Source organism: Saccopteryx leptura, chromosome 8 (assembly GCF_036850995.1).
Source record: "Saccopteryx leptura isolate mSacLep1 chromosome 8, mSacLep1_pri_phased_curated, whole genome shotgun sequence".
Classification (NCBI taxonomy): domain Eukaryota; kingdom Metazoa; phylum Chordata; class Mammalia; order Chiroptera; family Emballonuridae; genus Saccopteryx; species Saccopteryx leptura.
The window spans coordinates 47260531-47287069 of NC_089510.1; positions in this window are offsets into that span (position 1 = coordinate 47260531).

Genomic DNA, 26539 nt, shown 5'->3' on the forward strand with positions numbered 1-26539 from the left:
TGCAGTAGATAGAGCATTGGCCTGGGATGCTGAGAATTTAGGTTCAAAAGCCCAAAGTCACTGGATTGAACACAACTCTCACCAGCATGAATGTAGACTCACCAGTTTGAGATTGGGATCATAGACATGACCCCATGGTTGCTGGCTTGAGCAAGGGTTCACTGGTTTGGCTGCAGCGCACCCCCCCAACAAGGCACATATAAGAAGCAATCAATAAATAGCTAAAAGTGTGTAACTACAAGTTGATGCTTCTCCTCTCTCTCCAATCTTGCCTCTCTTTTTTGGTCTCTCTCACTCTCTGTTAAAAAAGAAAAGAACTAATAATAAAATCAATACTTGGATGTTTATTAGACAGCATTCGGCAAACAGTTCAATTCATATAATAAAAGTTGAAGATATCTCCATGTTTTCTGAAGTGAAAGAATTTCCATAAAACGTCTTCATAGATGCGTGCAGAGTTTACAGTTTAATAAAGAAGATTTTCAGGAATTGCACAGGAGTATCATGCTTTCCATGCATAAGCAACAAGGGCAGCAGCTGTAACTTGTTTTCATCCTAAAGAACTCACTTTATAAGCTCAACACTAAAACATCAAACTTGGCATTGAGAATTGATATTTACTAAGTTTCATTTCCAAGAAATCTCAAGAAACCTATTATAAAATAAAGAATTTGCATCTCTACATGTGCATTTCATGAGTAAAGGTTTTTAATGCTCAAGCCCATAAAGATGTACTTTTATGATGAATCCAGTGCCATCATCTAAAAGAACAGAAAATATTTCCTCTATACCAAATTTAGACTCTCTTTCTTTTAGTATAGGCTGTTTTAATATTCAATAATTGACTTTATTCTCAGTTATCTTTTAATTTTTTAAAAGATACTCTTGACATATTAAGACTCCCTAATTTCATCAGCAACTATTAGCTCAATATTCATTTGATTGAGATCTTAAATGCAATAATTTTTCCTAACCATTGTAAACATAAGTCAATTGATGAACATTAACTGTAACATTTATGAGTCCTGATAGCCTTTCACCATCCATAACCTTCCCATATCCATGTAGCCTAGAGATATACCAGTTGAACCAGCTAAACAGTGGTCAAGATTTCTTCACAAACCCTCCTGTTTGTAGCAAACATTTGGTCTGTGTTCATAAACTTGATATATAGCAGTGCAATCAATGATACCCATTCATCATAAAAAGAAACTAGCATTTTACCTAGGAACTGTAAGCTTTCTGATGACTACAAAGAAAAGAACAGCACCCAAGAGAAGGGAAGGAAGAGAGATTGGGAGCTAGCAATGAATAGAACTGAAGGGAGGATAATGGCGTACTATATAGGAGCAATTTACCTAGTATCTGGGATACAACCATGTGTTGTTGTTTTTTTATTCTCAAACCCTTCTTATCCTTCCCTAGTGGCCTAGTACATGACCTTACAAATAGTAGGTGCTCAGTCAAAATTCACCACCACTAGGACATGCCAACAATCTGCTATTTCTCTTGCTTGGGACATGTGGTGAGGAATGGTAATATGGACAAGTGGTACACACACAGAGCCTCTTCCTTTCTTCACTTTTTTAAAAAAAAATTTCATCTGGAATGTAAAGTTCTTATTAATTAAAGTATAGGTGACATACAATATTATATTAGTTTAGGCGTACAACATAGTAAGAGTTCACATTTACATACCTTACATTAATCATCACAAAACATCCACTATCCATCACTGTACCAACTTATTGCGACATTGACCGTAGGCTGTACTTACATCCCTGTGACTTATTTATAATATAAGTTTGTAACTCTTATTACCCTTCACCTTCTTACCCATACCTCTGCCACCCAATGTTCTGGAAACTATCAGTTTTTCTGTATCTATGAGTCTATTTGTTTTTGTCTGTCCACACATAAGTGAAATGATACAGTATTGTTCTTTCTCTGACTTATTTCACCTGCCATTATTCCCTCTAAGTCTATCCATGTTACCACAAATAGCAAGATTTCATTCTTTTTCATGGTGAAGTAATATTCTAGTTGCACACCCATATGCACGCACGCACATTCGTATCTTCTTTATTATCTTTTGATGAACACCTAAGTTGGTTCTATATCTTGGCTATCGTAAATAATGCTGCAGTGAACATAGGTAGGGGTGCATATATTTTTTCAAATTAGTGTTTTTCTTCAGATTAGATTAGCTCTCAGAGGTGGAATGCTCGGTCTGTTTTTATTTTTTAATATAGCCTTTGTTTTAAAGTCTATTTTGTCTGACATAAGTATTGCTATCCCAGCTTTTTTGTTTGTTACCATTTTTATGAAAAATATTTTTCATTTCTTCACTTTCAGGTGGTGTGTGTCTCTCAAACTAGGGCCTCATATGTAGGTAAGTGTCTTGTTTTTGTTTGTTTTGATCAATTCTGTCACCCTGTTGTTTTTTTCCAATGAAGCACTTAATTTACATTCAGATAATTATTAATAGGTATGTACTTATTGCCATTTTAATTTTCATACTAGATTTATATGTGGTTGGCCTACTGTCTTTACTGTATGTTTGCCTATATAGTGAGATGGAGATTTTTTTTTTCTTTCATATATTTTCTTATTTCTAGTCTTGGGCTTCTCTTTTCCATTTAAACAATTCCCTTTAACATTTCTTGTAATGCAAATTTAGTTGTGATAAACTCATTTAGCTTTTTCTTGTCTGGAAAAATCTTGATCTCTCCTTCAGTTCAGAATGATGAACTCACTGGGTATGATCTCTCCTTCAGTTCAGAATGATGAACTCACTGGGTAGACTACTCTTGGTTATAGGTTTGTTCCCTTTCATCATGTTGAACATTTCATGCTACTCTCTTCTGAACTGCAAAGATTCTGTTGAAAAGTCAGCTGATAGTCTTATGAGCATTCCCTTTTAGGTAACTAGTTGTTTTTCTCTTGCTGTTTATAAGGCTCTCTCTTTAACTTTTAGAAATTCAATTATAATGTGTCTTGGTGTGGGACTCTTTGGGTTCATCTTATTTGAGATTCTGTGCTTCCTGGACTTGGATGTCTGTTTCCTTTGCCAAGTTAGGGAAGTTTTCAGCAAGTATTTCTTCAAATAGGTTTTTTGTCCCTTTCTTTCTCTTCTCCTTCTGGGTCTCCTAAGATGTGAATGTTAATATCCTTGATGTTGGATGTTGTCCCAGAGGTCTTTTAGGCTATCCTGTTTCTTTCTCTCTCTTTTTTTTATCTTCCACTTGGGTGATTTCCATTATCATGTCTTCCTGTTCTCTGACCATTCTTCTTTGTCATATGATCTGCTGTTGATTCTCTCCAGTGTATTTTTCATTTTAGTTGTTATATTCTTTAGTTCTGATAGGTACTTTTTAAAAATAATTTTTAACTCTTTCTTGAAGTTATCACTAAGTTTATTCACTTGTCTTCAGAGTTTGATGAGGATCTTCATGACTGTTAACTTTTAACCCTTTAAGTAGTAGACAGCTTACCTCAGTTTTCTTCAGATATTTTGGGGGAGATTGTCCAGTTTGTTTGTTTAGAACATATTCTTTTCTCTTCTCATTTTTACCTTTTTGTTTCTATGCATAATTAGGTGAGCTAAATCTCTTGAAAAAGTTGCCTGATTTAGAACGTGCCTGAAGGGGTCCAGTGGTAGAATCCCCTGCCACAAGAGCCAGGTATTGCCTGTGTGAAATATGTAGCCTCCTGTTGTGGTTGGGCCACAACTTCTATGGAAACACTGGCAAGCAAGGCTGGTCCCTGACCCACTGGCTGTTTGAGCCCAGACCACAACTGTTGTGGGCTCACTAGTGTGCAGGGAAAACCTCAATGGTGTCTGGCTGCAAGACCCAGCCATGCTATTAAAGACACACTGCTGTGTGCTGGTGCCCACTGAGGCCACCCACTGGGTGTGGCAGAGCAGAAGCTGCTTTGGAGAGGTGCTAAACTGGGTGGATTCTTGGAGAAATGCTATGGTAGGGTTAAAAGTGTTAGCAAAGTTAATGGAGACTGTCAGAAACGGCAATTGCCAGTGTCAGAACAGCTAGGTTAAAGAAAGGGGGAAGGGCAGAATTGTGCCTGCCAGCACCTCTGACTTAGAAGAAAGCTCCAACATACCTCTGTCTCTCCAGCACACACCTTAAAATTCATCAAAGTATCATCTTCCCTATGATCTAGATGCTTTTCAAACTGCTGTCTCTGCATCAGGCCTCAGAAGGAATGCATCCTGACTTTGCTACCATCCTTTAGGTGTTCGAGACATAAGCCTCTCTGGTTTTTAAAGTCTGATGTTATGGGAGTTTCTCTTTTTGCTACAGGTTCCCCAGGGTAGGACTGGCATGTCTCATCCTTTGGGACAACTCTGCAATTATAATATACCTCCCACCTGTGAGTCGCCACATGGCGGGGTTGGGGGTAGGATAGGTCCTGACTAGATTTAGTCTCTACCCCTCCTACCCACTTCGATGTAGCTTTTTCTTTATATCTATAGTTGTAGAAAATCTGTTCTGCTAGTTTTCAGGTTATTCTCAGAGATAGCTGTTCTATATGTAACTGTAGTTTTGGTGTCAATGAGAGGAGGTGAGCTCAGTATCTTTCTACTCCACCATCTTGAATTTGAAGCCAGGACCCTCACTCTTGAATGCCCATTTAGCTTGTCCATGAAATGTCATTTCTTGTGGTTGGTTCACTTTCCCCACAACAAATGTGTTTTCAGATGGGATTGCAGAGTCAGTCCTCTCTTTTATTGATTTAATTTTCTTTCTTAGAGTCCCTTCTCCTCTCTGTCCAGTCTTTGGTATTCAGCTTGGGCTCATTGGAGTGTCTGGAAAAGTTTATTTCTTTTAGTTCCCCTGAACAAAACTAGTATTAATTTTCAAGATGAAATCACAAGAGAAATATGAAAGCTAACTGCACATAATATAAATAAACATGGTATGGGAGCACAAGAGCAGAACACGGCAGTCAGACACAGACGGGAGACAATCCAGCATAACAAACAGTAAGCTGTGTTTTGCCTGTGGCATTTTCTGGCTCCCATCAATAATTATATAATACAACAGCCACTGATTTCTTAACCCTAGATCAATAAAGGGTTTCACACCCCCTTCAGAGCTGGTTGTTGACCAAGGTGCTTGCTCAAACCCTGCACCCCATCCATGGCGAAAATCAATTCTTGCATAACAGCTTATGTGCCTGGAATGTCAGCATCAGAGCACTAGAGAAATGTGGAGTTTAACAGCACTGCAGAATTCACAATGATTTCATAGCCCATACAGCTGAACCAGTAGCTTCCCAGAAAAGTTCTCAATCTGAAAAACATAATACAGTGGGCTTTTCCAAAAACAGCAGCAACACAATTATGTAGCATACCCCTAGGCTCAGAGCAGACTGTGGTTGCATGCCATAGTTTCATCTGTTCTGTGATTAACACATCTCATATTTTAACTGATGAGCTGATAGTGGAGCATTTTATTCCACTATATACTTAGTACCACAAAATGGTATTGCCACAATACTTGGGACGAACACTCTGACTTATGGCCTAAAATATTCCACCACATCCTATAGGGCAACAAAGAGTGATTACACCAAACATAATTATTTTTTCAAAATGTAAAGAGGCTTCATTTATTTATGCATACAACAAAATTTCAAGCATGAATATTCTCTGAAAACCAACCCTATTTGTTTGTACTTAACACAAATAAGAGAGAAGGTCTAGAAGTATCATTTTAATCTAATCAGGACAGATGGCCAAACTTGATAATATAGATGCCAAAATAGATTTTAAAAATCAAATTATCCAGTTTGGTTGTCTGCCTTGATTTAGTTAACTGGACAATGGCCCTAACATCTCTTCACTAGTAAAGTCCCAAAAGGTGTATATGAATGAAGACAAGATTGTATAATCCTTTTTCTCTTAGCCACTACTGCACTATCTTCTATAAGATCTGCTGGCACAAAACTGCCAGAGGAATGCATCAGAGACATGAAGAGTCTCCATATTGCAGTTTAAAAAATAAATCAAATCCAGAGAGAATAAATGAGTTGTCCAAGGTCAACAGCCACCTTAGCAGCATATCATGGGCACAGGACCCAGGTGCTGCTCACCACTATGCCGATCCTCTGGCTAAGCAGACAGATATATCTGTGGGTTCTAAAGCCACACCCAGAAATTTCCCTCCCTTCACCCTCTTCATACCATTTATTTTATTTCTTTTATATTGAATCTAATACAGTGACACTGATTAACAAAACTATACAGGTCTTAGGTGCACAATTGTACAACACATCATCTGTACCCTATATTGTATATCTGTACCCATCACCAACCCAAATAAAGCCTCTGTCCATCACCATGCATCCCTACTCTACTCTCCCCCACCTTCTCTCCCCCCCCTCCTCCCCCCCCCCAGCAGTTACTATACTGTTGTCCGTGTTCACGAGTTTTATTCTCTTTTTCTTTTTTCTGCTCGGTCCCTCCATGCACTCACTCACAACCACGCTCCTCTCCCCGACAGCTATCAGCCTGCTCTCTAGCTATGAGTCTGTCTCTGTTTTGCTTCTTAGTTTATTCTGTTCATTAAATTCCACATAGAAGTGAGATTATATGGTACTTGTCTTTCTCTGACTGGTTTATTTCACTAAGCATATTAATCTCCAGGTCCATTCATGCTGTTGCAAAGGGTAAGATTTCCTTTTTTATGGCTGACTAGAATTCCATTGTATAAATGTACCACAGCTTTTCTACCCGCTCATCTACTGATGGACACTAGGTTCTCACACCATTTTTTAATGTTTCCTGTTGTATTTATGTAATACAACTAAAAAAGTTTGGGACTGATAAATGTATTCACTACATGGTATTATCAGGGCAAGATCTTCTCACAGTTTCCTCCTCCCTAATAACACTTTTGACTTGTAGGTTCATCCAAACTCAGTTAATAACAACTCCACTCTTTGACTTGCTTGGACCAAAATCTTTAGACGAACACTTGACTCCGTTCTTACCCTGATGCCCACATCCAACCCATTGTGAAATACTACTGCTCTCCCTTCAGCACACATCCGAAATCTGACCATTTCTCATCACTTTCACATTGGCCCAAATTCCCAGATCTCACCTGTAGCTACAATAGCTTCCTAATTACATCTGCAGAGAGTGTCATTGCCTCCACCTTTGCCACTCTCATCCATCTCGCCTCCAGGTTATTCCCCTCATCACAACCAAAATTATCCTTTTAGATATAAACATGCCATTCCTTTTGTCTGCTTAAAACCTTCTGCCAGCTCTGTATCTCACTAGAGAAAAATTAAGTCCTGGTAGTGGTCTCTCTCTAAGAACCCACAGAATCCATCTATCTCTCTAACTTTATCTTTCTTCACCAACATGCTCACTTTGCCTATAACACTGCCTTCTTCATGTTTTTTCAATACTCCAAGCATGCTCTGCCCTCAGCACTTTTTTTTTATCATGTACTAGCTTCCCCTTCTCCTGGGCCACTTTTCTTCAATCCAGTGTACCTTCTTCAAGATTTTGCATGTCACTTTCCCCATCTGCCTTTAAAAAAAAGAAAAAGAAAAAAAGTCTTTTCTATCCCCACCCCAGCATTTCCTACCTAATTTTCTTCAATATGGATAACATCTGTTGTACTGTATAACTTACTTTTCCTTTTGTATATTATCTGTCCTCCATGATCAGGATGTGAGTTCCAAAATGGGAGAGCAGAGGTGTGGAAAGGCTTGACTCTTTTTCTTTACTCAACCTCAGACCTAGTATAGTATAGCACATAGCATGCATAAATTATAAGTGATCAAATAAATTAAGGATTAATAAGATAAATATTAGGTTGCAAAATTCGAAGGTAGAGGGAATAACTGGGGCAAAATATGCTCTCTTTGTATCCTGTTCATCAGCCACAGAGGTCAATTCTTTCTCTGACAGTTCAAGAGGTTGGCTCCAGCTCTGCAAATCTTCTAGGTGTTCAGGCTTCTGTCTTAAACAAATGCTGGTAATGATCTGACACTGAGTCATGTTATTAGGCAGGAAAATAACTCGAAGAATGGGCATGCTGTTGTTTTTTCCTATAATTGCTAGAAATCCCTCAATTACTGTTACTGCATTGCTGCAACCCAGAAAACTTGAGTCAGCAATAGTTCTTTCTGCTCTATAGACATGAGTTGGCAAAAGCTGGGGAATGAAGGACTTGGAAGAATGAGGAGACAGTCTTAGGGCCTCACTGAGGGAAATAATATGTGATACTGACTTCCTGCCTTTTCGTCATCCACTCAGGGTCCGAGCTCTCATTTGCTTCACATCTTCATTCCTTGCCATTTGTTATCCCTGTGTCTAGAAACAGGCAGGAAGTAAATGAAATGGATTAAAGGATACTTTACACTGGAAATCAGGACTAGATAAAGCAATTTCAGGGTTTTACCAAAGTGACCAGAGGAATCTAAAGTTTTAAAAAATGTCCAATAAGCATGGAAAGTTCAGAGAATGTATGACATGAATGCAGCACCTGAGCCACACAGCTGGGCCGAGTATACCATCCAGAGAGCAGGGACCCATTACCACTGCTGGTCAACTGGGCAAAGAAGAAATGACGAATGTGACCTTAATGCAGTCCAACCACCTGACCATGGGGGTTCTGTTTCTGAATACATCCTCAGTCTGCACAAAAGCAGAGTGCTAGCACAACTACATCTTCTCTTTTTGCTTCTTCTTTAGAATATACATACTTGAGAATAACATCAACAAAGAGGGCACCAACAGAACCAAATGGTATACAGTCAACAGAAATATTTACATTCCAGTGCACTCTTACCTGCTTCCTCAGAGAAGGAGACTACATGCTATATCTGACCCAAGCAATTTCCTACTAACTTGAATTACAATGCTTAGAAAACCTGGCATGTAGAAGGTAATTAAAAAGAAACTGTTCCCTGCAAAGAGAGAGGCTTATGTAAACTATGGAATTTCTCTTTTTTTTATTTTCAGGAAAATCCAGAAAAAGGGCATTGCCAAGGAACTTGACCAATAACAAATAGTAATATTAACATAAATCAAAACACCTCCATAATCAGCGATGATGTATGTAAATAAAAATAGACCAGCCGTTAGAGTATCTCTTTATCACACTGATAAGGCAAAGAAGACATAGTCAGTTGAATAAAATAATCAAACATAGCAACATTTTCCTCAATGTGGATCACCCTGACAAGGTAAAAAGACAATATTAAAGCTAACTAGAAGGGCCATTATTTTATTTTAGCTGTTTCCCAACCACTAGGTATGACTTATATTTTCCAAGTTCTAGCCCTTTGAAAAAGATTCCAGTGTTCAAGCAGAAATGCAAGGCTACTATCATTCACAGATTTACTCTGAGAGAATCCATCAAAAACAAGGAAATTAGCTTTCTTTAAAGGACTGTGGGATGGTGCTTCACTCTGGATCTTTTGGGTTAAACAACATTCACAGAGTAATGTGCTGAAGAAGAGAATCGTCCCCTTGTCATTTGGCTTAAACACGTTCTTCACCCCAAACATTATAGAATCTTGACTCTACTTTGGACAGAAGGTATACTGAAATAGATTTTCTGACTTGGCGATGAACAATGATTTGCCCAACACTAAAACAGTCTATAGAATTGCATGGTTATATTTGAATTCACCTTTCTGATTACTAAGAAATATCCCTTTCTCAAACAGAAGTGATTCTGGAAAACAAGTAGACGTGGTCCATGCTCACCTGGTCTACATCCAGTATCACATTATATACACTTTGATATTAAAAACTTTCATCACACCACGTTGAGGAATCGCAACCTATTATCCCGTTTCCTTCAATGCATTTATCCTGATTATAACTGATGAGTCATCTGATTACAGCTCTGTTTGTTCACTGTTTTATTCACTTAGAAAAATGCCTGACAAATATTCCTTATCAAAATAATGGATGGAGGACAGAAGCTGCTTCTCTTCACTCATCTGCTTTTTCACAATGATAGCATTATCATTTTAGGACCTTTAACAAAGTAAAAAAAAAGTTGCTGAATACGGTTCTGAGGCAGGATCATTGTCACCTAAGTCCTGAACTATGAAGATAAGATTCCCCTCTCTCTCTGTGCTATTTCCTCTCTGGTTACACAGATCACACCTAGATTTATGGGTATAACTATAATAGTATGTATCCTTCGGTGCTGGGAACACTCACAGCAAGTTTCTGATATTCAAATACAAGAGATTCTAGTATTGTCTACTAAAATCATGTAAATTGTCACTCCACCACCAACAGGGGGAGGTATCTCTTGGAAAAACAAATTTTAAACCATGAAATTCAAAGAAGCACGAAATTCAACCAAATGATGCAACATTACTTGACATGCATAAGAGGAGTCATTTCAGCAGGGACCATTGACTCAAAAAATAATAGTATTTTGCAGCAATATAATTGAGGAAGAGTTGAATTTTCCTTCCTTCCCAAGCAGCATAGGCTGTAAAATAAAATATACTAAAAATTAAATCCTGGTTCCACCACTTACTTAACAGTTGGATAATCTTGAGCAAGTCATACACCTAATCCGAATCAAATTTCAAATTAATCTGAAAGGACACAAGGAATAATCACACCTATTTTGCAATGTCACGTAAGGAATAAATAACAGAAAAAGTCTGCTGTATGGGAGGTATTCAATAAAGATCTGCAGTTACATTTATTCTTACTCTATACTGCAAAAGCTTGACCTAAAAGTGTGTGAGAGAACATGCAGTTGATTAATATATTGGATTGTATTTATAATTTAAGTTATCTTCATTTAGGGGAGCACACCTTTAAAAGCAAAGGTTTGGCCCTGGCCAGTTGGCTCAGCGTCAGCCTGGCGTGCGGGGGACCCGGGTTCGATTCCCCGCCAGGGCACACAGGAGAAGCGCCCATTTGCTTCTCTACCCCCCCTCCTTCCTCTCTGTCTCTCTCTTCCCCTCCCACAGCCAAGGCTCCATTGGAACAAAGATGGCCCGGGCACTGGGGATGGCTCCTTGGCCTCTGCCTCAGGTGCTAGAATGGCTCTGGTAGCAGCAGAACAACGCCCGGAGGGGCAGAGCATCCCCCCTGGTGGGCAGAGCATCACCCCTGGTGGGCGTGCCGGGTGGATCCCGGTCGGGCGCATGCGGGAGTCTGTCTGACTGTCTCTCCCCGTTTTCAGCTTCAGAAAAGAAAAATAAAATAAAATAAAAATAAATAAATAAATAAATAAATAAATAAATAAATAAATAAAAGCGAAGGTTTGGCTCTGCACTCCTTATAAGCCTGGGCTTTTGGACACTGACGAAGTAGCTCAGAAAAAAAAAATGCTAATGTTAATGATCCAGGAGCTTCCATAAGGAGCCATGATGCTTAGTGCTTAGAAGGCACCAGAATCAGTATCAGTGTGCTACCTTTGAAGGGATGGTTAGCAGCCTCTTCCCCAGAGAACAGTTTTGGGGTAGGAGAGGACCTAAGAAGTTATATATGTTTAACACCTAGAAAATGTTACTGCAATGAATTAACACTGGTAAAAAATTACTATATTTAACATTAATTTATAATAACAATGTTTATTTGCCACAATGAAGTTTGAACTAGAGTTGATGTTTTTCTTAATTTCTCTTTGTTTTTATAAATATTAGCCTAAACTTAGCAAATGTGGTTACCTTTTATGGAATCTGTTAGAACAAGATCAAAGAAAGAGTTCTACATGTCAAAATAAGAAACATAATACATAGAACAGTGAAAAATCTTGCTAACTACCCTCAGGGAAATAAGAATTATCACAGATAACCAAAAATCAAGTCACATTGGTCTTTTAAGGGTTGTGCTTATAAACATACTGATATTTGTGCACTCATATCTGATAAATATTTTATATTATTCTATATTAAATGTTATATGTTAATATAAAATATGAAATCACATTTATATATTACATGTGTCATTAATCATATTGAAATATATGTTCTATGTTCATTATATAATATATTATATTGTTGTATTAAAATATACTAATTAAATATTATTCATACCTTGAGAATTCACTGCCCACTCATACTATAAAAGTCTGGTTGTCTCGCCTGACCAGGCAGTGGTGCAGTGGATAGAGCATCGGACTGGGATGTGGAGGACCCAGGTTCGAGAACCCGAGGTTGCCAGCTTGAGTGCAGGCTCATCTGGTTTGAGCAAAAGCTCACTAGCTTGGACCCAAGGTCGCTGGCTTGAGCAAGGGGTTACTCAGTCTGCTGTGGCCCCATGATCAAGGCACATATGAGAAAGCAATCAATGAACAACTAAGGTGCCACAATGAAAACCTATTGATTGATGCTTCTCATCTCTCTCGGTTCCTGTCTGTACCTATCTATCGCCCTCTCTCTCTGTCTTGTGTGTATGTACCACTGTTTGTCCTTTTCATCTCCTTATCCTATAAATGTCTGAAGAATGTATTTCATTCATAAAGAGCCATCTTACAGCCGAGCTTGTTTCTAAACATAGTGCTTCATACCTTCCATAGGACAGGTTAATGCTTATTTTTGGTCTTAGATGCCATCTGTTACAGCTTCTGCTGAGCCAAAGATCCTGTTTATGTCAACAAATTACTTAATTAAGCAAACTAAGTGATGACAATGATAAGGTTTTTTTTAGTGATGGGGATGTTCATGAAAACGACGTAATTCAATATTATGCTTTATTTGAAAGAGGACAGAAGAGCTGATGTGGGAAATACACTGAGTAGAGTAGTGGAAGAAAGCATGCAGATAAGAAGGTACCAGCCAGGCCTTCCCACCGAGGTGGGAGGGGAAGGGATCTAGTACACAGGTTAAGGCTTTCGGTAAAGGACTTACATCCCTTCCTCTAACAGTAGAGAAAAGAAAGTCTTTCATAGAGTGCAGGCAGTCCCCAGTTATGAGATAGGTTCTGTAGGTTTGAAAATGTTTAAGTATTTATGTGCACAGAAAGGTTAAAAAATACTATATTAAACATCTAAGTTGCATTTAATAGGTAAATGTACCTGTTCCACCTTACACACAAATTCAACTTACAAACAAAGCCATAGAACCTATCTCGTTCATAACCCGGGGACCGCCTATAAAGAGAAGTCTAATTGAATTCTCCCTGGGCACTAAATATAGTATTGTCTACCACTGGACAGACCACTGAGATAAAATGTATTTAAATGTCTCTGTATAGATACAGCAATGCTGTAGCAATGCTACAGCATTTACTTTATACAAAACTTGACTATAGAATAATGTCTCACTCCTATGATGCCATTTCTCATTTAATTCATGGTTCCATGGTGTCCTTGCATAGTTAATAGAAACAAAACTCCAAATTAGAGTACCCCTCAGATACCCACTTAAAATATCATTCTGTAATATTATATATACAAAATATGATTTCATCTCAATTGAGAAAATTTGCTAATTCTGCAAACTTTTCAAAAAATGCTTATTTGTAAAGACACAGCTCCCTTGGATTTCTGAAATACCAATAATATGTAGCCATAGACTTCAACCACCATTATTATAGAAACCACTGAATTTACTATAATTCTTATAATATTGAAGGGATAGATTTAAACCACTTATTATCAGGTGTTAAACCTAACTATTCATAAAAGTCATGACTTCTATATGTGACAAGACTCCTCTTTATTCAAAACAGTCTTCTAAATATACTGCTTACAAACATTAGGGGATATTTCAAAATGAATATGAAGCAATAAAAAAAGAAGCATTTGATTTTTTTTTATTAAACAAGAACATCAAAAAAGCAAACAAGACAAAGAAAGTTGTTTGATTATGCAAGTGAGATGCAAAACCAACTTTTATTTCATTGGTGAAAATGCAGTATACAAAAGGCTGAAAATGCTGGAATATCTGCACATTCTCTGATCTTGAAAATGCACATCCTGCAATTTCCCAGCCCTTGCAATGCCCCTGTAACATGATCTGCCTGAATGCAAAGCCTGGAGAGCCATAGGACATCTTGAAGCTCGTCAAACACAGATGACAGTGGCAACAGCACTTGGAACATCCCAAAGTGTGATTAGCAGACTGTGGAATCATTTTCAAGAGACTGGCACAGTATGAAGAAGACTAGGGCAGGGTCACCCATCTGCCACAACAGCAAGAGATGACCGCTACTTGACCTTATTGGCAAGAAGGAACAGGCACAGCAATGCAAGAGAGCTGCGGGGACAGTTTTTGCTGCCACTAGAAGACAGATATGCACCCAGGACATACAAAATTGGCTCCATTGTGTTAGACTGCATGCCTGGAGACCAATGATATGCACTCTGTTATCTGAAAATCGTAGAACCCAGAAGTTGGGCTGATGAGCATCATCACTGGACCTGTGACGAGTGAGTGGTCAACTGTCCTTTTCTCTGATGAGTCAGACTTCAGTCTGCAGCCTGACAGTCATCGTGTCCTGATCTGGCATGAACAAGGAACACAGGAGAATCCACATTTCATGAGAGAAAGGGACTTCTTCAGTGGTGGTAGAATCATGGTGTGGTCTGGCATCAGCATTGGTGGTCATACTGAGCTCCACGTCATCAGAAACGAACAGATGACTGCTGTCAGATATTGAGATGAGTTCCTGCACCCTATAGTGGTATCTTATGCTGGAGTGGTTGGGAATAACTTTCTTTTCATGGCAGATAATGCAGGGCCCCACCATTCACATCTCATCAATAACATGCTTCAGGAGGCAGGAATTGAACGCATGGACTGGCCTTCACGTTCTCCAGACCTGAATCCCATTGACCATGCTTGGGATGCACTGGGAAGTCATCTGGTAAACCGTGCAATGCCTCCCACAACACTTCTTGAGCTGGAAGTTTCCCTGGAGCAAGAGTAGCAGAAGATCCCACAAGAACTGCTGGATAGTCTGATCCTGTCCATGCCCCATCGCTGTCAGTGTGTTTTGGCAGTCTTGAGTGACCATACACCCTACTGAACAGTCAATGTGTTGCACTCTTATCCAGTTTGACATGTTTATGTTCACCCCCACCAATTGTCACTTGTTACTCAATCAGGATAATTGAGTTTGCATCTCAATTGCATAATTGAACTTTGACTTGTTTGCTTATCTGATGTTCTTGTTTAATAAAAAATAAATAAAATGCTTCTTTTTTATTGCTTCATATTCATTTTGAAATATCCCCTAATTTTTGTGAGTAGTGTATGATTTTTAAATAATTCAATGTGTTAAATAAGTCTAATTCAGAAAAATGATATGGTTAACATATCATGGTAATTCTCTTAATTACAATAATTTGGAGGATACTCTAAGCTCTATAAAAATTGCCATTGGACCACTGGCCTAAGTCCCCTCTGAGAATAACATATCATGAGCATTCATACTAGGTAGATGCAAAAACAAACTGTTAAGGTTCTGAATTATAAATAGTGAAACTTCTCTCATTAGAAAGTTTATTAAGTCTTCTGTAAGACCACAGTCCATAAGCTTAGCACCTATGTTTTTTTCTATGTAATTTACTGTTTCAGATCTTGTATTTAGGTCTTTGATCCTTTTGAATTAATTTTTGTATATGGGGGAAAACTCCAATCCAATTTAATGTTTCTTCGCATGTGGCTTTCCAATTTTCCCAGTGCCATATCTTTAAAAGGGCTTTTTTTTCCCCCTCTCCACTGTAGGCTTTGGCTTCTTTGCCAAAAATTATTTGCCTGAATACATGTAGGTTTACTTTTGAGCACTCAATTTCGTTCCATTCGTCCATGTGCCTGTTTTTCTGCCTACACCATGTTGTTTTGATTATCACTGATTTTCAGTATAATTTACAGTCTGGGAGTCACACCCCTGGCTTCATTTTTATTTCCCTCAGAATTGATTTTTGGCTATTTGGGGTCTTTTGAGTTCCATACAAATCTGATGATTTTCGATATATTTATTTTTAAAATATCATTGGGATTTTGAGAGAGATTGCATTAAATCTGTGTATTGCTTTGGGTAATATGGACACTTTAACTTTGCTGATTCTTCCAATCCATAAAAATGGAATATCTTTCCATTTCACTGTGTCTTTTTCAATCTATTTTAATAATGCTTTGTAGTTTTCAGTATATAGGTCCTTCACATCCTTTGTTAAGATTATTCCTAGGTATTTTATTCTGTTTGTTGCAATTACAAGAGGAATTAAAAAAAATTTTTTTCTGAAATTTAATTGTTAGTATATGCGGTCAATTTTTGCATACTAATTTCATGTCCTGTAACTTCTCTATATTTGTTTATTGCTTCTAATAGTTTTTATATTTTTGGTTAAGCCTTTCTGGTTTTCTATCTACAAAAAATGACACTTTTACTTCTTCATTTCCAGTCTGAACTCCTTTTCTTTCTTTCTCTTGCCTGATTGCTCTGTCTAGGACTTCCAGAATTATGTTGATAACAGTGATGAGAGTGGGCATCCTTCTCTTGTTTCTGATCTTAGAGAAAAAACTTTCAGTTTTTTACTAGTGAGTATGATATGAGCTGAAGGTTTGTCATATACAGCCTTTATTATGTTGAGATACTTTCCTTCTATACCCATTTTCCTGAGTGTAAAATCATAAATGAGTTTTACCCCAAAAGGTAAGGAAATTAAAGGTAAAAATAAATGAATGGGATTATATAAAATTAAAAGGCTTCTGAACAGCAAAAGGAGCCACCAACAAAATAAAAAGACAACCATCTGAATGGGGGAAGATTTTTGCAAACAACAGCTCCAACAAGGGGCTAATACCTAAAATATATAAATAAATCATAAAACTCAACAACAAACAAAGAATCAAATTTAAAAAACATGAGTAGAGGACTCGAACAAACACTTCTTTCTCCCAAGAAGACATAACTGACCAACAGACATATGAAAAGATGTTTAACTTCTCTAGCTATTAAGGAAAGGCTAATGAAAACTACAATAATATACCATTTCATACCTATTAGAATGGCTGTTAGCAATAAGACAGGTATTAACAAGTGCAGGAGAGGTTGTGGAGAAAAAGAATCCCTCATTTACTGCTGGTGGGAATGTAAACTGGTACAGCCACTATAGTAAACAGTATAAAAATTCCTTAAAACATTAAGAATAGAGTTACCATGTAACACAGCGACCCCTCTTCTAGGTATCTACCCTAAAAAATTGAATATATTTATTCACAAAGATATGTACACCCCTATGCTGTTTACAATATTATTTATAGTGGTCAAGTAAAGGAAATAACTAAAGTGTCCTCCAATAGAAAAGTGGCTAAAGTAGATGTGGTATATATATACAATAGAATACTACTCAGCCATAAGAAAAGATAAAATACTTTCATTTGCAACAACACGGATTGACCTTGTGAGTATCACGCTAAGCAAAATAAGACAGAAAAATTTAAGAGGCATATGATTTCATTCATATGTGGGATATAAAACTGAAAGAAAACAAATGAACAAACAAGAAATAGGAATGAAAAATAATAGAAATAGTATGTTGGGTACCCGAAGGAAGGGGTAGGGGATACCACAGGGTAAAGGGGGTCAATATGTGGTGAGAAAGGATGATTGGACTTCGAGTGGTGGGCACACAATGTAATATACAGGTCATGTATCATAGAAATGTATGTTTTAAACCTATGTAATCATATTAACAATTGTCACCCCAATAAATTTAAAAAGAAAGTTTATTAAAATATGTATAAAGTTTATGATAGAAAAAAGAAAAGTGGCCTTATACATAGTAATTTGAAAGTACTGATTTTAATAAGCTGGGGGGAAAAATAAACAGGATAAATGCCTGTGCTGTCAATCTACTGGGTGGAGTTCCTAACACCTGGAATTCCTAATGCAACCTTGAGGCCACTAAGAAATGGATTGTGAGTTAGGAGAGAAGAGAAACTAAGTAGTCAGAATAGACTCTACTCTATCCTAATCACCTTCCTTATTACTCCATAAGGAAATTCTGAAGTTCTAACATATAGAATGATCATATGTCTTAGTTTGCCTTAGATACACCTAGTTTATACCATTGGTCCCAGTGTAATTATTGATAAAGTTCCCTTTTATTCTCAGAAGTGCCTCAGTTTGAATGATAAATTATATAGTCACCCTACCAGTAAGTCATCAGACAAATGACTGAACTCCCTTCAGGGTATTTTGACATTAAAAGGAATGGATCACTTTGTTATCTGTTGCTGTCATTGCTGTTATTTAATACCGAATGAACAGTATTGGGTTGTTGCAGACAGGAATCAATAAAAAGCAATGCTATAAGCCTTCAGGAGGGTGAACAGTACCTCATTGTTGGGAGAGGATTTTATGAGTGAGTAGCATTTTATGTTCACTAAGACACAGTTGATTGTCCAGACTCCATGGAAATACCATCACTTTGGTTTAAAATTTAACTAGTAAGTAAAATCCATATATACAGAAAAATAAGGCAATAAAAGGCTCATGCCTCTGCCCTGACTCCATTTACATCCACAACATGTAGGAATTGTTATTATTCAATTGTTCAATCCACAAAGTTATATTAGAAACCTATTACAGTTTAGCCCCTTACCTGTCACTATTAAATATATAATAAGCCATGGTACTTGCCTTTAAACAGTTCATATTTTAACTGATGATTCAAGACCAGAACAATCACATGATAACTAAGTACAAAACTATACGGCAGTTACTCTTGCAAGTAATTTTGCAAGAACAATTAGAATATTGAGAAAAAGGATAGTGATGAATAAAGCTTAAACTTAGGCCTAAAGTATGCAGAGGGCTCCAAAAGATGGAGAAAAACTGCAAAAGGAAAGGATAATTGTGTGAATAAACATATATATTCAGAGAACAGTGCTAAAATTAGTTTTTTTTTAAGGAAGTAAATATTGGATAGATACAGTAGAGACATGTTTCATATAGTTTAGAAAATTTAGGTGAGAGTATTTGGACTTTATATAGCATACTATTAATATTAAAATCCATTCAATGTCTGCTATCTCCAATTTACCAAAGGTTTGTCTTTTCTTTTCTTTTTCTTTCTTTTTTTTTTTTTTGACAGAGACAAAGAGAGAGTCAGAGATAGGGACAGACAGATGGGAAGGAAGAAAGATGAGAAGCATCAATTCTTCCATTGCGGCACCTTAGTTGTTCATTGATTGCTTACTCATATGTGCCCTGACCAAGGGGCTACAAAGAGTGAGTAATCCCTTGCTCAAGCCAGCAACCTTAGACTTGAAGCCAGTGACCTTTGGGCTTGAGTCAGCATCCATGGGGTCATGTCTATGATCTTTGCTCAAGCCGGCGACCCTGCGCTCAAGCTGGATGAGCCTGTGCTCAAGCCGGCAACCTCAGGATTTCGAACCTGGGTCCATTGTGTCCCAGTCCGATGCTATCCACTGTGCCACAGCTTGGTCAGGCCAAAGGTTTTTCTACACTGCAATATGAGACCATGTCAACACAATGAAAGGCACTAGATAGGAAAAATATCCAGCTTCTTGTAACTTTCATTTCTAAAGGACAGCAGCAGTGAACAAAAAATATGCAGTCCAATAAACTGTGCATTAACTTATGATTAAAATATTTCAATATGGATGGACCTTGAGAACAGTATACTAAATAAAATAAGTAAATCAGAAAAAGCTAAGAACTATATGATTTCTCACACAGGTGGGATATAAAACCGAGACTCATGGACATAGGTGAATGTGAAGTGGATGACTAGGGAGAGGGGTTTGTGGGGGAGAGGGGAATAAAGAGGGCCAAATATTTGGTGATGGAAAATTATTTGACTTTGGGTCATGGACACACACACAAACAGTTCAAATGCTACAGAAATATTTATCTGAAACCTATGTACTCAATGACACCCCATTAAATTTTTAAATTTAATTTTCTAAATAAATAAATATATATATAGATATATATTTCAGAAGATTTCTTTGGTTTCTTTGAATAAACAAAGAATTCAAATTTCTCACTTCCTTCTCTTATTTTCCAAGATCAAATATTACATGAAAACTTTAGGATTCAGATGCTTAGACCCTTTCAAATATACAAAGATGATTGATCCATAATCCTTTGTTTTAACCTCCACCACAGATGCTTTCATCAACACTCACTTATTCCATGAAGATATTTCTAAGCAAACCTTCCTGTCTCCACTCAGTAAAATCACTCCACTAAGACAGCTGTCAACCCTTCCTCCCCAGATCCTTGAATTCTTAATGTTTCTGGATAGCAGCCATTAGCTGAGGAGAGACATATTTCAGTCATGTGAATCTGCCTCCTTTTCCCTCTTTTTCACTCTAATCACTTCAAGGGCAGAAAACTATGTTTTCTTTTCTTATAATACTATTATTATGTATTATTATTTTGTATTTAATGAGAAACAATAGTTTGTTTTTTTCTGTAGAAGAATATGAGTCAGTTTCTCACAGCTGAAAGCAGATAATACCCACGAAAAAAAAGAAGTTAGTACTAGCCCAAGGGATTAAAAATAATGAGAAAACTAACTACATGTAAAATTTTGAATCAGAAAAATAGTGAAAGAAAATAGACTCTCTAAATAAATGAGGTAGTAGGCTTGAAATCAATGACTACTCAACAGTGGCTCAAATACTGAACTCATTTTTTTTAACAGTAAACCAAAGAACAGTGGACAATTAGGAAGTAATGAAGACACTGCTAAAATAGCTATTGATGAAAGGCTGGTAAGAAAACACTTGGAACAACCGAGCATTTACAAATAAGGGGTCCCCTGCTAGAATGATCGAACACAGTATAATGGGACAAACCAAGGGGAATAATTGGATAGATTTATGAAAGTGAAATTTGAAGACAAAAGGAAAGCAGAATGTTACAACATTTTTGAGACAGAATTACTGAGGTAGTCTACCAAAGAAATAGTGAATGAGCGCTGGCCCTATTCACAGTTATTAAATAGTCCAAAATTGTGTCTAGAACCCCAAACACTTTTTTATCATGGTTGTTCTTGGTCCACTGCCCTTTTGTTCTGACCCAACACACTAACCAATGCTTTTCAGCTGTCCTGGCTGACTGGGCTGCCAAAAGTAACTTTCCCTCCAGGGTTACCATTGTTTTCCCAAACCTGTTTTATGTTAAGACAATGGCTAAGTATGGTGCTAAACTAGTCCATGAAGACTCACCTAGTTTAAATTGGCATTTTATATCTAATGACTATTACATGCCAGGCACTGTGGAGGACACAGAGCTGTATACAGAAGGGGCACAGCCACCTTAGTGTTAGACACAGAGATAGACAAGAGATGTACTCACACTTAGCATTGGACACTGAGTAAGTGGTTTAAATTGTTCTGCTGTACTCCTACACGACAGGTTAATGACAGTTCTCCAAATGGCTATTTTCTATAGTCTGGCCTAGAGAGTTTGAGAGTATTTTTTTCTTTCTTTGCAAAATGCTGACACACACACATCTCAGGTGTCCATCTATTGTTTTCCTCATGCTTTGCTTTTCATCAACCTCCCTAAATGCTCCTCACATTGCACTTCCACTGTTTTTTTAATTTAATCTAACTATAATTCTGGGTAAAAGTAATGACAGCCAAATGAGTATCTTAGTTACACATTTTAAACAACCAACATCAGGTTTTGTACCACTCACTTGTCTCAACAGGATTTTTTCTAGGAAAAAGTCCAAGGCATAAATGACCAAAAGAAGTTGTGAATCTGAGAGATGAACAAGATGCCCAAGCAAATAATTAAAAAGAAAGGTTTTCATGACAAAGATGGAAAAACCTCTGAAACAGAAAGATAGTTATAAGTGGAAATATTTTTTGAAAGTAGTATAACAGGAACAAAACTTCCAGAACTGTTAAAAGCACCAACAGGCTATTTCAGGGTTGTTGGGTTTCTTTGTTTGTTTGTTTTGGGTTTTGTTGTTGTTGTTTTGTTTTTGTCCTTTTGTTTGAGGAAATGCTATTTGCAAAGTAAGAAATGATTTTTCAGAAACCAAAATACATAGTTATTCTCTACCATAAAGAAGGTGATACATATAAGTTCTCTTTCAAATGACAATTTCCACCTATGAAGCAATAAACCAAGTGAGAGGTTTTACTATATTCTACAGACAAGATAGAGAACATTCGCAAGTATGCTCCCTTACCACCAGTAATTTACAACACATTCAACAGACTCTTATTGTGGCAAACCAATGCACAAATAATTCACTGTACAACTGTAAGAACTATACATATTATAGATGTATGGGAACAGATGAAGACAGTTCCATTAATATATAAAATTTTTACTAAGTAATTGTAAAATGGATAAGAAACAAATAAATAAATGAACAGATCATGGTAACTGAGTTTTGAGAGGTGGATAGGCTCTGATTAAGCTAGAGATAATGGAGAGTGTACTTGATATGCATGAATGAACAGAGCAGTGTGAACAGACGGTGGCTCAGTGGATAGAGCATCGGACTAGGATGTGGAGGATTCAGGATTGAAACACAGAGGTCACTGGCTTGAGTGCGGGTTCATCTGGTTTGAGCAAGGCTCACCAGCTTGAGCCCGAGGTCGCTGGATTGAGCAAGAAGTCACTCGGTCTGCTGTAGCCCCCTAGTCAAGGCACATATGAGAAAGCAATCAAAGAACAACTAAGGTGCCACAACAAAGAATCGATGCTTCTTATCTCTCCCCTTCCTGTCTGTCTGTCCCTATTTGTCCCTCTCTCTGTCTCTGACACACACACACACACACACAGAGTTAACAGAGCAGAGGCCATAGGCAGGGATGGGAAATGGGTACAGAGGCTGTACTTTTACTAGCCAACATAACAAAAACAAGCTCAAATAGAGAAAAAGGTCAGAGATTGCAAAAAGCACAGGTATATTTCTTATAATTATTTACTTTCTAAAACATATTCCATTTCCAAATTACGTTATTATAGTAATATAATATTCCAGGGTAATAGTTTCACACGCCTAAGAAATGAGGACCCAGAATTACATAGAACAAAATATATGAGATTAACTTAATTTCAGTAACATTTTATATACTTTTCATTCATTCAATTCATTCAGCTTTGTGTGTGTGTGTGTGTGTGTGTGTGTGTGACAGAGAGTCAGATAGGGACAGACAGACAGGAAAAGAGATGAGAAACATCGATTCTTTGTTGCGGTTCCTTAGTTGTTTTTTTTTTTTAATTTTTTTTATTTTATTTATTCATTTTTAGAGAGGAGAGAGACAGAGAGGGAGAGAGAGGAGAGAGAGACAGAGAGAGAGAAGCAGGGAGGAGCTGGAAGCATCAACTCCCATATGTGCCTTGACCAGGCAAGCCCAGGATTTCGAACCAACGACCTCAGATTTTCCAGGTCGACGCTTTATCCACTGCGCCACCACAGGTCAGGCCCTTAGTTGTTTATTGATGATTTCTCATTTGTGTCTTTACTGAGGGGGTACAGCAGACTGAGTGACCCCTTGCTCGAGCGAGTGACCTTGGGCTCAAGCTGTTGAGCCTTGCTCAAACCAAATGAGCTCATGCTCAAGCTGGCGACCTCGGGTTCTCGAACCTGGGTCCCCCACATCCCAGTTCGATGCTCTATCCACTGCGCCACCTCCTGGTCAGGCCATTTAGCTTCTTGATCCCACTTTTTCCCCCTCCCTTCACTCCTTTCCCTCCCTTTTCCTCCTTTCAGTCTCATGAGCTTTTGTATCTTCAGGTAACTTTTTGGCTCACCTCCAGATTTCAAATTTCAGAATCTTAACCATCATCTACCTCATCTACTGAGATTGATTCTTTCTTAAATTTATTTTTTATATCTTTATTTTTCATTTAGTGAAAGGAGGGGAGGCAGAGACAGACTCGTGCATGCACCTTGACTGGGATTCACCCTGCAAGCCCACTAAGGGATGTTACTCTGCCCTTTTGGGGTGTTGTTTCTTTCAGAGCTCTTCTTAGTGCTTGAGGTGGAGGCCATGGAGCCATCCTCAGCGCCCAGGGCCAAATTTGCTCCAATCGAGCTATGGCTGCAGAAGGAGAAGAGAGAGAGAGAGAGAGAGAAAAGTGAAAGGGAGAGGGTTGGAGAAGCAGATGGGCGCTTCTCCTGTGTGCCCTGACTGGGAATTGAACCTGGGACATCCACATGCTGGGCCAACACTCTACCACTGAGCCAACTGGCCAGGGCTCCTAAGATTTTCTGATCTCATTCTTTACTCATTTATGGTCAAAACACAGTTTCAATAGTTCCAGTATGCAACATTCATGCAGAATGCTAGCATAGCAAATAAGCAGGTGTCACACCTTTTTGGATACCCTCAGCTATATGTTTCTTGTTTCTTTGCTTCTGCCAATATAATGGTGTGCTGAAGTGCTATTTGACCTACATGTGCTTGGTGACAGCCCAGAAGACACCCATGATTCTCTTAAGTCAAAAGTTCTTTTTAACTAAAAAGTGGCTAACAGCAACAATAACAAAGACAGATATAGAAAGATAGTTCAGTGTTACGTGTATCTTTACTAACAGTTACACCCACGGTTTGGTTCACATATTATTTCATTATCCATCCAATCATAACCTGTTTATATTTCCAATCTTTCTACCTTTGGATTTAACAAGTTCCTTCAATTAACTTTTCAATAAGTAAAGCTCTGTGGTGCTATAAAAAAGGATAGACATTGGAGTCAGAAAACCTGCTTAAATTTTAACTTTTCACTATTTTATAAATTTAGGAAAGCCATTCAAATTATCTTACTGTCTGAGCCCTCATCTGAAAACCTACCAGAAAAAAAAAAAAACTTTTTGCACTTATATATCAAATCAGATAAGGAAAATCCTCAGAGTATTAAAAGAAATTATAAATACAATTTTGCATTTGTTTCTTTTAAGCTTTGACAATTACTACCCAAATTGTAGTCTATCCTCAACGGCCTTCTCTAAATATTTTATAGATTTTTGTCTTTGTTCTTCTTTTGAGATGCAATGACCAAACAGATGTCAATGCTCAAAAGAGATCTTGACACATACTAGGCACTCAATTAGCATTGTTTGACAAATAGACTAAACATCCCACATAATGATATATCACTGAATTTAAGATTAATGTTTCTGCATGTTTATTTTCAATTCCCTTCCTGCTTTGTCGATATACTCAAGGGTTACCTCAGAGAATAGTCTATAAAAATGCCTGTATCTTTTAGGAGACTAACAAATAACTCAATTTATTTTTCTATAAGCATAACTTGTATTCTTCTTTCCTAAGCAAATTACCTTTCATTGCCCACACTGAATATCATCTACCACTTGCTGCCCACTCGTGCAGGCTGGCAAGTTCTCCCTGCAGTTTATCTCCATCTGCTTGGCATTTCACTACCTGGAAGAGCTTAGTGTCATCTGCAAACTTGGATAATTCATCATGCATTCTCTCTTCCAAATCATTTATGAAAATGTAAAACAACTCAGGTTCCAGGGCCAATCCCTAAGTAACCAACTGTTTTTACTTCTCCATTCAAAGGAGTTCTCATATATCTCTAGATTATGTTTTTATTTTACCTTGTTAAAATAAGCTTTGTACAATTGTTATATATTGATATATATCAATATATACATGTTTCTTCTGGGCACTAAAGCTATTTTGAGATTTGGAAAAACAAAACTATCCAAAATGTTTTCCTTCCACAAAACTCTTAGGGGACAGCCAACTTGAATAGCAATGAAGAAGGTGAACAAATAGGACTCTAGACCCTTTGTACTCAATTTTCAATAAAAGCATCTCTGTTTGTATCTGTCTTATATGCAATGATATCAGTTTGTAAGCCAAGATATATGGTTTTATTATTTTTTAAATTTTTTGTTGAATGTATTGGGGTGACAGTTTAAAAAATTATATATGTTTTAGGTGTACAATTCTATAATATATCATCTGTATGTTATACTGTGGGCTCACCACCCCATGTCGAGTCTCCTTCCATCACCCTGCTTCACCCTCTTCTACCTCCTCCCACCACCTTTTGCTCTTGTGATCCCCATACTGCTGTATCTATGAGTTGTTGTTTTTGTTTTGTTTGATTCCCTCATCTTTTTCACCAAGCTTCCCAAACTCCATCTCCTCTGACAGCGGTCTTCTCTTACTGTCTTTTAGTCTGTTTCCATCTTGCTTGTTAGTTCATTTTGTGCATTAGATTCCACATATAAGTGAAATCATATGGTACTTGTCTTTCTCTGACTGGCTTGTTTCATTTAGCATAATACTCTTCTGGTTCATCCATGCTGTCACAAAAGGTGGGATTTTATGTTTTTTACAGCTCAGTAGTATTCCATTGTGTGCATGTACCACTGTTTTTTTATTCACTCATCTACTGATGGGCACTTGGGCTTCTCTCAAATATTGGTTATTGTAAATAATGGTGCATATATGTTTTTGGATTAGTGTTTCAGGTTTTGTTTTTGTTTGTTTTTTTTTGTTGTTGTTGTTGTTTGGGTTTTTTTTTTTTTTTGGATATATCCAAGCAGTGAGATTGCTGGGTCAAGAGGTAATT